Consider the following 13027-nt stretch of genomic DNA (forward strand, 5'->3'; position numbering starts at 1 on the left):
GCATGACAGAGAAGGCTTTCTCTTCCTGCTGTTGACTGGAGTTACTCTGCAGCAGACAGTAAGAATGCCATCCTTCTTAGAGCTCTTTCCTCTTACTAACTCTTACTAAAAAATTATCTTTACTGAGCACAGATCCCCTGCATCTGTGGTTTTGTGCATTACTTTAATGGTCTCTGTGCCATTTAGCAGGAAATTTCAAAGGTTGCCTCCTATATTGCAACAGTCAATATGTATCTGTGCACAGCAGAAAATCTGAGATGAGCAAAATGCTTCAACGTTTTTGAAGGAAGGTTCAGAGAGACTTTTCAATGAATATCACAAATTTACTTTTTTCAGATTTCAAGTTACTATTAGCACTTTTTATGTTGCATCCAACAATTATTGGCAATAGCTGGGTTGTTTCTTGCCCCAAAAAGGGAAATTTAATCCCGAGGGTTCACTTCATACAATGAGGTAAAATTTGCTAGCATTCCACTAAAGCATTTTCAAAGTTGTGAGGAGCACAAGAGTCATCAAATATGCATTACTCATCCAGAGCACTTCTCAGCTTGTATGTTATTGCTCTTAAGTGTGTGGGGCGGTCTTTGATAGCAAAAGGTCACTATTAATCACAGTTTGCTACGGTCAGACAGCAATCATAAGCATTCACCACAACAAAGGCAGCAAAGCAAAGAGAGGAAAGGGGTTCATCATGAGTGTAAGACAAAGACAGTTCTTTCTCATATAAAATTTTTTGGCCTACTAGGAGCAAGAGTTTTGAGGTATTTATAAATTTTTATGAATGTTAATGATACGAAGCAGGCTAAGCTGTGACTGAACTACCAAAAAACAGTTTGAAACATTTAGTAAATTGATATTTAAAGTATATAATGAATCTCTTCTACATTCAGCATGCTTATTTTCTCCTGATTTATGAGACTAAGACTTTTCTCTCTTTTTTTAACAGAGAAACTCTGGATTTTATATAATGAACAAAAAATGAAGTTAGGATTATTATAGAGATGAATTCCCTAATGTCCTATTTTTTTATTAATTAATATTATAAAAGTTGTGTCCTTGATCTTTGCAAGATTAAAAAACTCACAAAGCTAGCTTCCAAATAACTAGACAGCAGTACATAAGGCTTATTACATAGTCAGCTTTACCATTATTTCTTTTTCTTGAATATGACAATTCTTTATTTATTGAACATTACATTTTACTATCTTCAGCTCTCTAGGTCTTTTAAGGATTAACATGAAATCTTATTTTATTAATGGCACAATTTACAGGACTGTACAAAACTGAGGGCATCTCTCTGTGGATGTAATCTGCTGTATGTTCGCAGCTATGTATTTGCACATGCAAAAAACCTGAAAAGATTTGCATATGCTGCTTTTTATGGACAATTTAAAAGTCAAGCAGGAAAAGAGAAAGAAAACACCTGAATATTAAAAAAAAAAAAAAAAAAAAAAAAAAAAAAAAAAGAAGTCTGAAAACTAGCAAATTGCAGAGGTAGGCTACAGAGGTAGAACTGTAACCTATAGCTAGGGCACCCAAAATTCACCTTCAATAGCTTCCACATCTTTGACTTCCATGATTCCTCCTCCTCTCATAAAACTTTCTGATTTGAAAGATGAGACATCAGTGATTCCCTCTGGTTTCATAGCTTGCGATTTGTGTTAATTTTGCCTTATGGCATCTTCCTTCAAGGTTCTGGAAGAAGTAGGCTTGAGGCTTGCCTTGGAATCATGCAGCTTATCCTAGCCATAGGTCATTGCTGAACAGCTATAAAAAGAAATGCTTCACTTTAGTTAGTAGCTAAAAATTAATGTGCATTATATATTAAATAGAAACTTATGTACATCTTCAAAAAAATATAATAAACCTCCAGGTATACGACATCATTTCTGAAAAATTGTGAGTGGGAAAAAAACCCAGCACAATTAGTATAAAAATAAGATTGAAACAAATTTATACAGCAAGCAGCCATTCAATTCTCATTTCCCATTTAAATTAAGAAATATTAATCTATATTCATGCTCAGCATTCCCTTTTCCCTCAAAGAAAATGAATATTTAAAGAAAATTTTTCTCTCAGACTTTAAAATCTTCATTGCAAGAGAAAGAAGCTTACTTCACAGCTCATCCTGATTAAACCAAGCTGAAAAATTGATTTTAAAGTAAATATAGGTCCTGTAATTCAAAAACAAATACTATTTCTCTTACAGTTTAGAGTAGTCATCTATTAAAAAAAAAATCTAGAAAGGAACTGTTGGATTCTAGTTTTGAACTTCAAATGTGTAACAGCATCACAAAAAGCCACCGCATTTGAACTACATAAAAAAACCTTTACATTAGCTAATGGGCATATTTTGTTTATTATACAAACCTAATATTACCTTGAGCTACCTTCCAGTTTTGAAGACCACGTTTTAGGAAACATCTTCCTACCTTGCTTCTGCATGGAAATTATGAGAACAGGCTAAACTGTACTGTATATACTGTTGACTTTCCCCAGTTCCAAATGTTGTGCCAGGACTTTCATACTCAACATGATGACACAAAATATTGCATATGTAGAGCAGAGTTACACGTTTGTTTTCAACTCCCCTTCCTTTGAGATGGCAATATCCAGCACTTTCTAAACTGCAGGAGTTTTAAAAGTTTGCAGCTTGAAGTTTAACAGTTGCCATCTAGAAAAAGTCCTAATTCTTTCCAAAAATGACATGCTCTGCTCAACTCTCATAGATTAATTTGCAGAAGACTTGCATATGTAAGTTGTTTATAAGTCCAAAGTATTTTAAGAATGAGTAGCTGATGCCTAGCTGCAAGACATTTCATTAAAGAACGAGGTATTTTCCTATAGAAAAAGAAGATGAAGAATTGCTTCATTCCTTTCTGCTATCACTCACACACATACTCTAATAAGGTCTGATCCTTGGCTTCTGCTGCATCCCTTTGTGATAAGAACACTTACATGAGTCATTAGCAGGCAAAAAGCCAGAATTATTTAGTGCATCCCCTAGGATGTTCGAAGACATGCCAGGAGTAGGTTTGGCTTTCTGCTCTGGAAGCAGAACACTAACTTCAAGCCACTTTTCTCACCCCCTCCCTTCATCATGTCTGGTAAAGGACTTGTCCTTAAGTACAGTTTCTTGCTCTTCCAGATGGTGACTTCTAAAGTACACAATAGGAAAGTGGGAACATAATTCTCACATCTTCGCTGATGTTGTAAGATTAAAAATCTTCACATTAAAGACACAAAACTGCCAGCTCAATGACAGTAGTATGCTTTGAAATGGATAATTCGTTTTTAAAAAGTTATATATTTCTTAGGGGTCTAAAACAGAATTGTGATACAACTCTAAAGCTGAACAGTGGCTCAGAGCCAGATTCTCAGCCAAAGTGGAACAGCATAAACTAAGCCTCAAGAACATATGCAAGTTGCTTTATATTTCTTCTATGCCTTTTCAGAATTTCTCCTATTCTAATCAACAGGGGTATCAATCAGGATTATGATACAGAATCACTAATGGTGCAGTTGAATAGAGCCCACAAAAAACCTGAGGAATGATTGCTTTTATAGAAAATGTTCAAAACCATTGAGCTATCTCAAAATGAGAGAAATGAAGCAAATATTGCACCATTACCTAGTTTTCAGATGTAAAACTTTACAGGAAATCAAATGTGATAATCTTGTCCAGTGAGAGACTCAAATACTGTGTAAAAAGGCCACGAATCTGGAAATCTCAAATGCAAACAAAACAGCTGCACGCTTTTACTTTAAATCATAGTCTTCAACTTATCATTGGCTTCTTTGGCTGGCATGAAATGGCAGATTATTGAGAAATTGTGGTAAAATATGCTAAGACATCACTATACAGGGAATTCATAGCAAGTTTTCCCTTATTTGAGAGATTTAACCTACATTAGCATAGGACGCCCTAAGTAAGCAATAAAAATGTTCAAATCAACACAGAAAGAGGTCTATATTACCCTGCTGCCTCCTATTCCATTTTTTTTTCCAGTTTGTGAGACAGCGTAAGCAAGGTATGTTACACAGATTTCCTAGACTAGAAAGGAGGGCTTCTTTGCACTTCCAGTGTGATACTTCTTATCATTGTCTTACATTTCTTTAAAGGGGGTTCATAGGGCTTTTTCTGGATGTACTTATCCCCCACATTCTATCTGCAATTATCCAGCTTGCATTTCCACTTTGTAGAGATACTGATGATTCGCTATGTTTCATTAGGGAGTCACAAAGCTAATTTCTTCTTAGTATTCTCTCTTTTCAATTTCCTCTAGACTGCCATCAAAATTTTTGTTGTGCTATAAATTCACAGAGGACAGTGAAGATGCCTGAGAACTGGAAGAGGGCATTAAAGTATCCATGTGTCCTGAGTTCAGCAGTAGCAGTCATTTTTCTCCTTCTTAGCTGGTGCAGTGCTGTGTTTTTGACTTTCAGCCTGGGAACAGCGCTGATAACACCGACGTTTTTAGTTGTTGCTCAGTAATGTTTACTTTGACCAAGGGCTTTCTGAGTCTCATGCTCTGCCAGGGAGGAGGGGAAGCCAGGAGGAAGCAGAGACAGGACACCTGACCCAAACTAGCCAAAGAGGTATTCCATACCACAGCACGTCATGCCCAGTATATAAACTGGCGGCAGTTACCCAGAAGGGTTAGATCACTGCTTGGTCAGGCTGGGTATCGGTTGGCGGGTGGTGAGCAGTTGTATTCTCTTCCCTTGTTATTTCCCTTATCATTATTATTATTGGTGGCAGCAGTAGTGATTTGTGTTATACCTTAGTTACTGGACTGTTTTTATCTCAACCCGTGGGAGTTACATTCTTTTGATTCTCCTTCCCATCCCCCTGGGAGTGGGGGGAGGAAGGGAGGGGAGTGAGCGAGGGGCTGCGTGGTTCTGGGTTGCTGGCTTGGCTTAAACCATGACACCATGTTTTTTAAAAAAGGAAAAAGAAATAACCCAAGGAACTGCAGCCTAACTTCAGAAAAAAATCTAGAATTAAAAATAATAGGAAACAATTTGTAAATCCCTAAAAAATAAAAAATAGTTAAAATGAATAGCTTTATAAAATGTCTTGCTAAATTAGTGCAATCTCTTTCTTTGGCAGGGTAGGTAGCAAGGTGAATGGGGGACAGTAGTGGATCATTTGTAAGACCTCTGACACTGTCTTGCATGACTATGCTATAATATGACTAGGAAAATATGATCTAGCTAGAATAACCTAGAAATGGGTATAAAATGATGGAAAATTTGTCTCAAAAATAGTCATCAGAGAAGAATATTTTATTTAAGGCTTGTCAAAGCTTTGTTCTCACCCAATCCAATCAGTATTTTAATTAGTAACTTTGATTTGGAGTAGAAATTTTACTGATAGAATGTGTGGAAAACACAAAACTGTAAAGATTTGCAAGAGCATTACAGTTGAAAATAATGATGAAATGGTCTGTAAAGCCTGATACAGCAGAAGTGAAAATGAAAAATGTTCTAAAAATGAAAAAGCAGTAGAGACTAGAAAAGCAAAATTCAGAGGCCTTAGCTGTTCACAAAGGCAGTAAGAGCAATGAAATTTTTCTATTTAGAAAAAATGAATAGATAGATGATAGATAGATGATAGATTAGATAGATAGATAGATAGATAGATAAAGTAATTCCTAGGTTCTGCCCACAAAGCATCTAAGGCAGGGCACAGCAGGTGAAAATTTGAGTGGAGGAAGCAGAAGGAAAACTTGCACTGGGCCAGGATTAATCCTTCAAGAAAAAGGTGGATAATTTGGGACAATCAGATGAGAGTAGCAAGAACACTGGGAGATTTAACATATGATTGATGAAAAAATTAGTTTTGATTACTCTAAAAAGACAGAAAGAAAACAGGGTAACTTTTTTTCCAGTGCATTAGAAAATGCTATAGGATTGTAACCAGCTGTTTTCCATGGCATATCAGCTGTTCTGCTTCAGACTCAACAGCTATGCAGAACAAATTTATATGACTTCTAAAGAGGAAGATCTGGTGTTGAACATAAAGCAAAAACTCCAGCCAGCAGGTTGGCAAAAAAAAAAAAATTAAAAGGCTGACAGACTGCTCTAGAAAATCGTTGGAGATTTTTTGCAGGTTTGCTTTACATCTGCTCAGAATTCCTCTATACAGAACTCTGGGTTAAACTGTCTCCTGATATCTCCTGAATGATTTCTGTTATCTTTAAACTTTCCAATGATGGTTATCAATGTCTATGCAAAGTTATGAAGGTCAGTTGAATATTAGTTTTATTTGTGAAAGATGACCAACTCAGCTGACTTAGACCAGGGCTTCTTTTCAGCAAACACATGAGTGCAGCCATCCGTTTTGTAGGGTAAAACAGGTGAAGGGAGATGGCCAGACTGTGCCAAATAGCCTTGTGGAAGTGATCTGGCCTTGGTAAGTGCTAGCTTGCTAGTATAAATTTAGCCAATATTTCTTGAATGTTATGAATTTAACCTATGCAGCAGATCACTTTAATATAAGCACTGGCTTTTTGTCAGGAAACAAAGAAATTATAAGTAGTCTACATCAGACTTCGCAAGCGACTTTCCTAACAAATAAGTGTCCATATATGATGTGATGAAGAAGGAATTTAGACAGACAAATTATCACAGAGGAAAGAACTTTGGCTTGGAAATGAGGGCAACCAACCTTACTTGAAGATACAGTCAAATAAAGTGTTTCTTCCTTTGTCTCACCATCAAGCATATTATTTTGCATATATATATATATCTAATATTTATCCTTACATATTGATAAATATATGCATACAAAACTATTAAAATTAATATCAGATGGATTAAGATTAAGATACTTTCACTGTAGATAGAATTTCAGAAACCCTAATGTAGTTATAATAAATCAGAACATGTTTAATGCCTCACAGCAGACTTGAAAATATCTACCCTTTCCTCTTACTGATGCTACATGCCTTCACTGTCCTCCAGTACTAAGTGAAAACCACTTTGCTACAGGATCAGAAAACTGTAGAAAACAGCTACCACTTGCCATACTAATACAATGTTCTTGGGAAAGAAACAAAAGTTTTGCATGATAAAATCAGCTAAGATTGCTTTTTTCATATACGGAGGAATATTCTGTGATGCTTCTAGATGACATAGCACAAACATCCACATTGATTTAATTAGATATTGCAGATGTTACAAGAATTGTTTTCAGAGTGCTGTCTCGTTTATCACCAGGGTTCATTTGATTGTTATCTGTTTTAAAAGCTCAAAATAAATATGTAATTTCATTTCAGGACAGCTTAATCTTCTTCAGAAATGTTCATATAAGGTATCTCAAAACAATTTGCAAACAAAAATAAGATTGTATGGCATCCAAGCTTTTGCAACAAATTCTGCATTGAATTTGATGATGAATGTGAAATACATATAAAATCATTTGCATGAACTCTTGTTTATTTCAAGGGATATTTTGGCAACCATTACTGTGGAGTATTTACTTTTTTGTTTTCCTAAATTGACACTGTATTGCCCTTCAGATCAGTGAAAATGAAGGCTGTACTGGAGTACAGGAAGCCTACTCTTAAGAAAATGCTTTTCCATTGTCTCTGCATGTGCCAAGTTCAATACATCCTCGCCTTTCAATGATATAAAAACAAGTCCTTTAAAAGTAAGGGCTTGCAGTGGCTAACCCGATGGTCTAATCCTTTAGTGATTTCCATTGTTCTTTTGACAGTAGGAAGAGAGATTAGTTTTCTAAATAGCTCCCTAAATCAGATGGGTTTGGGAGTGTCACAAAAAAAGGTAAGAGAGGAGTGAGTGTGAGGTAACCACGTCCTCTACACAGGAAAAGCACTTCTCTTTAGTAAAAAGAAGTCATGGAAATACACAGCCAAAAATAGCAGTCACAGGAAAGTGCTTTCCAGAGATGAAATTCACAGCCATATTTAAGTATAATCTGATGAAGACCACTATGTTAACGTAATTTTTAAAACATCATGTGGAGACCACTTTAAGTAGCATTACTTGCTGTCGTTTTAGCAGATTATCTTCACGCATTACTTGTACGAATAACAGGGGGGTTGTGTTTCAGATCAACTAAAACATTTCTGCAAGTGACACTGAGGATAGGAGAAAGTATACATAACATATATCTCAGCTTTAGTAGGAATTTTGGCACCTCTTACCTGAAGTGAAATAGGGGAATAGTCTTGGAAATGAAATAGAAGAATGTGGCCTATATGAAGCCATTATAGGGTAGTGCAAAACTCATTTGAAAACAGTATTCAGACAGATTTAAAACTTTCAGTATCAGAATGGAAGCACATATTCAGTGAGATAATGTTATAGTTCCAGCCCTGGTCAGTATTTTCATCCTAATTATGGGTAAAAGTGTAAATAAACACATCAACAGCCAAGAGAAAGCTGAATGGAAGGATAAGAATTTAAAATTCTCTCGACACATTGGAGAAGTGGTCTGAAAAAAAGCAAGTTGTAATTTAATAAAAACAAGGGCAATTTTCAATATTTTTGTAGCAATGAACAACTTGGTGGGGGACAAGTAGCTTAACAGCAGTTTAAACAGGCACAATCTAAATATAGCCTAATGTTGTCACACTGCTGCAAAGAAAGGCAAATAATATTACGGGATATTTGAGCAGGAGAGAATGGCAACACATGTGAAGTAAACCTTCTGTTCCACTCAGAATTGATGTGGCCCTCAATTGAATTATTGTGTTCTTTTTTTTTTTTTTTTTCTCTGATCATAGACTAATTGGACAGACTTAAAAAATATTAGCCATGAGAAAAGCTTTAAAGAAATTGAATTATTTAGCTTAAAGAAAAGAAGGTCGAAGAAAAACTTCCTAACAGTCATGAAATCTGCAAAATATTGTTGCAAACAAACAGAAATCTTAGGATATAATAATAAGATTAATCACACTTAAAGAGACGTCAGTCTCCCTGTCTGTTGGCAATAAAGGAAATCTAACTTAAATTAGGATCCTAATTTTTCTGTGAAACACTAAGAAAAGCAAGGATACCTTCAGGTTCCACAGATGTAATGCATCTAATACATTTCTATTCACAGTATCACAGTATCACAGTATGTTAGAGATTGGAAGGGACCTCAAAAGATCATCTAGTCCAATCCCCCTGCCAGAGCAGGAACACCTAGATGAGGTTACACAGGAATGTGTCCAGGCGGGTTTTGAATGTCTCCAGAGAAGGAGACTCCACAACCCCCCTGGGCAGCCTGTGCCAGTGTTCTGTCACCCTCACTGAGAAGAAGTTTCTTCTCAAGTTTAAGTGGAACCTCTTGTGTTCCAGTTTATACCCATTACCCCTTGTCTTATCATTGTTTGCCATTGAGAAGAGCCTGGCTCCATCCTCATGACACTCCCCCTTTATATATTTATATACACTAATAAGGTCCCCCCGCAGTCTCCTCTTCTCCAAACTATAGAGACCCAGCTCCCTCAGCCTTTCCTCATAAGGGAGATGCTCCACTCCCTTAATCATCTTTGTCGCCCTGCGCTGGACTCTCTCCAGCAGGTCCCTGTCCTTCTTGAACTGAGGGGCCCAGAACTGGACACAATATTCCAGATGCGGTCTCACCAGGGCAGAGTAGAGGGGAAGGAGGACCTCTCTCGACCTACTGACCACCCCCCTTCTAATACACCCCAGGATGCCATTGGCCTTCTTGGCCACAAGGGCACAGTGTTGGCTCATGGTCATCCTGCTGTCCACTAGGACCCCCAGGTCCCTCTCCCCTACTCCAGCATAACCTTTATCTGCCGGTCTGAATGAATGTTTTGGTTGGTAGTTTAATTTTCACATGGGATGTTTATGCCCTGTTGTAAGCCAGGTCAATGGCTGCCACAGCTAGTTGGGTGTAATAGCTCAGAATCAGTTTTATTTTCCATCCAACTAAAGGAAAAAAAGATGAGAAAACAAACAAAACACAACTGCCTACTTCTCCATATCAGAGATCCTTGATTATCCTCTCTGGATAAGAGCTTAGCCTTTCCTCCACTCCCCCTTTTTCTGACCTAAAAGATTTCCTATTTGCAAATTACAAAGCAAGCCCCTAGACTGATTCTCACCACCTCTATTCCTCTATTTGTCCTTTTATTCCTCAGATCCACAGGGTCCAGACTCATGAAATGCAGGTGCATATTTGCACTGCTAGTTGTATTAACAAGCCTGTTAAGGCTACAGTCGTTGAAAATCCACTTATGAGACTCAAGTTATAAAACTCAAGAACCCTAAAATGTTTTTATTTATCTACCAGAGTACTCTCCAAGTGTTTTATTTTAATGCACTCATTGCAATTTTTAGCCAGATTGGCCATAAGAACTGCAGAGCTTCAGGTTTTCCTCTGCTCATATCAATTCTCTGACCCTAGGATACACAGAATACACCATCAAGGTGGTTAGTTACATCCACAGTAGGGCTTCAAATTCATTAGATGTCACAGGGGCTCCATGTGTCCTACATGGAAAGTGTGGAAGCTAGTGGGTCCGTAAGGTGTGAAAAAAACAGGCCATACTTGGAACTCTGACGTTACAGGACTATTCCAGTAATTTTTCATTATGTATATGTTACATGACTATATAAGCCATTTCATATATGAATTCAGTCTTTAAGGCCTTTTATAATTCGACCAGTCTGTGGTATCAGATATAAATCTAATTCATGTACTTAGCTTCTTTTTTCACATATTCACCCCAAGCTAGTCCATGACATCTCCCGGTTTCACAAGTATCAACCCATCTCAGTTAAAAATTGCTGGACTACATCAGAACACAAGACCTAATCAGTTACTGGCAAATTACCTCAGAAGGTCAAGCAAAATTATCAAATCAGAAAAATACTCCTGATAATTCCTAGGAGAATACTCTTTAAATGACGTAGGTTAGCACCCATATTCAACAAACCATAACAAAGGCTTTTACAAAGTATAGTGCCATGCATTTCAATGATTAGTCATTTGGGAGTATTGAAAGCTGCTGTTATGACTTCATAAACCATCTTCTTAGTATTCTTGGCAGATCTCATGAAAGATCTCACTCATAGGAAGATAGACTGGATTAAAGCCTAAGACAAAAATCTAAACATCCTTAAACAATGTCCTCCAAAAAGACTGTCTTACCAATGGGCATGGTGAAGGTGGAATTCATGTTATCAGAGCAGGGAAGGAAATCTTGGTTTGAAGTAGAAATTCTTTCAAGGAAGAAAACATATTCTATTATTTAAAAAAAAAAAGAAAAACAGTGCCCAGCCCTTAAATAGGCAATAGCATCACTGAAAAATTATTTTTCTGGGAATAAGTTATAAGAAAACACACCTATCCTGCAAGGCATAATAAGTATGGTGGAAAATACTAGCAATTTAATTACAGTGGCAACTGGCACTGCTGCCAGCTACATTCCAAGTGCAGTATAGAGAGGAATTTTCCTCTACTGAAATGACCTGTGTCACTTTCAGCCTGGAGATATGGACTGGGAAGGGAAGATGTGGAAGCTTTAAATCCAAGAGATATGCCATAGACTCTCCATCATAATCATTATGCACATGCAGAAAGACAGGTGCTAAATAAATCAGTCAGAGCAAACCAGTCTACCACTTGCCCCATAGAAAAGAGGCAGTATTTGAGAGGGCAGCTGGAGCTGATCCCTGAGAGTGAATGCCTCCAACTCTCCAGCCCACCATGTTTCACACTCCGCTGGTTGTGTCATAGTTTCACAGAGAAACAAGCTTCTCCAAGTCCTAGAAGGGAACTATACTTGGGCTAAAGAAACCTGTCAGTAGCAGCAAGGCATCAAAAGACTGATTCAATCTTCAGTGTATGAGCACAAGTTTGTGTTTCAACCATTATCTTAGAAGTGAAGATTATACCACAATTGTAACATATACATTCATGCAAAACCAACTTTGCTTCCATTGGACCAATCAGCTGTGAACCATCACTGAACTTTACTCTTCCTCTTTCACTGTGAAACACCAAGAAGGTGGGTTTCGAAAATTAGCAAATCAAGCTATTCTTTTCCTTTTATAAACAAGACAAAATCATGTCAGAACTCACCTATTCAGTAACTGATGTTACGTCTAGCAACCACTCTCATTTGTCCACTAATTAGATTTGTTAATCTTGAAGAACCACAAGCATTATAGGTGTGTCTTTACACAGAAATAAGACACTTCTTATCAAAATAAGCATTGAAAGATCAACTACTGTCTTCTTTTTCATGGATAACATTCATTCTGATGCTTTTTCATAAGACATTCCAAAAAACTAAAGGCCTGTGTCAGGTGAAACAAACCAGATATATTGGTCTCTCCTGAGTCCAATGCTATGAATCTATGGGACTTCTTCCACTGCAACTTCATTCCTGCAAATATGAAAATGTCTCTTCTGTTTTCCTTGCCAGTGATCATATCTATTTACCTTCCTAATACCTGATCTTCTGGAGAAGTGAAGCCAAAGAACATTGTGACCTGAAACAAATCAGCATGAACAAAAAGTCATAGAACAGTAGCCAACAGTAAAGAAATAAGATAATGGAAACAACAACTGCATAAAACAGACTGTTGCACACTGGTAGTCCAAGAAGAACTTTTGTCCAACACTTATGATGATGATAAATAGCTAATGAGGTATTCATGAATGGGCAGCCAGCACAGAAGCCTTCAAGGGATGTGTGCATTTGAAGGATGGTGGAAAGTACAGCAGTGAAGGTGGGATAAACACTTTTCCTATAGTTAACATATTTATTTTTGGCTATTTATATAAAGACAACATGAGGCATTTTTTCCTTTGGCAGTGTTTTATACAGTGTTGGTAGACTCTTTGGATAAAACTTACAGTTTTGTCATTAACTTCACTAACATATGTATTTGGCCTTTAATTAAATATATTTATCTTGTAGCAATATCTTTATTGTAAAAAATCATATTTTAATCAGTTGGGGGAGAGGTTATTCTTTTTCTCATCACTGCCTTTTTAAGGATCACACTTCACCACACACTTGTCTCACCC

The sequence above is a fragment of the Psittacula echo genome (genome assembly GCF_963264785.1).
Source record: "Psittacula echo genome assembly, chromosome: 4".
Classification (NCBI taxonomy): Eukaryota; Metazoa; Chordata; class Aves; order Psittaciformes; family Psittacidae; genus Psittacula; species Psittacula echo.